Source organism: Mustela nigripes, chromosome 18 (genome assembly GCF_022355385.1).
Source record: "Mustela nigripes isolate SB6536 chromosome 18, MUSNIG.SB6536, whole genome shotgun sequence".
NCBI classification, from domain to species: domain Eukaryota; kingdom Metazoa; phylum Chordata; class Mammalia; order Carnivora; family Mustelidae; genus Mustela; species Mustela nigripes.
The window spans coordinates 24,319,905-24,321,328 of record NC_081574.1 but is presented as its reverse complement, the minus strand read 5'-3'; the positions used below and the strand labels follow the sequence as shown (position 1 = coordinate 24,321,328).

General features: G+C 38.8%; 1 pseudogene; it reads left to right on the top strand.

Moving 5' to 3' along the window:
- The first annotated feature begins 286 nt into the window (after positions 1-286).
- LOC132006429 (small ribosomal subunit protein eS6-like) lies at positions 287-1,074 on the top strand (annotated as a pseudogene).
- Positions 1,075-1,424: the final 350 nt, after the last annotated feature.

Here is a 1,424-nt window from a genome sequence, read left to right as displayed (position 1 = left end):
GGACTGAAATGCAATATTTAGTTAAAAAGCATTGGGACATTTGGATGGCTCAGTCATTAAGGTCTGCCTTTGGCTCAGATCATGATCCTGGCATCCTGGGATTGAGGCCCATATCCCCATATTGGGATTCCTGCTCAGTAGGAAGCTTACTTCTCCCTCTCCAGCTCTCCCATGCTTGGTTCCCTCTCTATCTCCATCTGTAATAACTAAATAAATATATTTTTTTAAAAAAGGCATTAACATTGCTCTTTTTCGTGGTGCTGCAGAGGCAGAAGGGTGCTTCAGAATGAAGCTGAACATCACTTTCTCAGCTAGTGGCTGCCAGAAACTCATTGAAGTGGACAGTGAACATGAGCTTCATACATTTTCTGAGAAGCGTATGGCCACAGAAGTTGCTGCTGATGCTCTGGTGAAGAACTGAAAGATTACATGGTCCAAATCAGTAGTGGCAATGATAAACAGATGAGAATGATAAAGAAGGCTTCCCATGAAGCAAAGTGCCTTAACCTATGGCTGGGTCTACCTGAGGAGGGGGTATTCTGAGTAAGGGGCATTCCTGCTACAGACCAAAGGGATTGTAGAAAGAAAGTACAAATCTGTTCAGGGTTGCATTGTGCAAGTAATCTTAGTGTTCTCAACTTGGTGATGGTAAAAAAAAAAAAAAAAATGGGGAGAAGGATATTCCCAGACTCATATACTACTGTGTCTCTTGCCTAGGCCCCCAAAGAGTTACAGAATACACAAACTTTTTAATCTCCCCGAAGACTAAGATGTCCACCATGATGTTGTGAGAAAGTTGCTTAAACAGAAAAGGTAAGAAACCTAAAACCATAGCGCCCAAGATTCAGCATCGCGTTACTCCCCATGTTCTCCAACACAAACATTGACATATTGATTTGAAGAAACAATGTACTAAGAAAGATAAGGAGGAGGCTCCAGAGTATGCTGAACTTTAGGCCAGGAGAATAAAGAAGGCAAAAAAAAAAAAAAAAAAAACTCCAGGAACAGATTGCCAAGAGATGGAGGTTATCCTCATTGAGAAGTTTGACTCCAATCAAAAATAAGAATTTCTAAAAGTAACAAATAAATAAGATCAGACATCAAAATAAATAAATAGATAAATAGTACTAATATTATGGCTTATTCACAAAAAAGTACAAGAGTGAAGAGAGTTGACAGTTGACTGTTGGGCTCATTCTATCAGTAGTGGGTGCCATAAATTGAGAGAAAAACACAGAAGGAGAAGCACTCATTGAAGAGAGAGGAAGTCAATTGTTTTGGTTTTAGAAATGCTGAGTCTAAGGAACACATAGGATGTCCAAAATGTCCTTTTATATATGATTCTAGAGCACATAAAAATATTACTGGATAGAAATATAAATTTGGGCTCATCACTGTAAACTAGTAGATCAAAGAAAATGGAC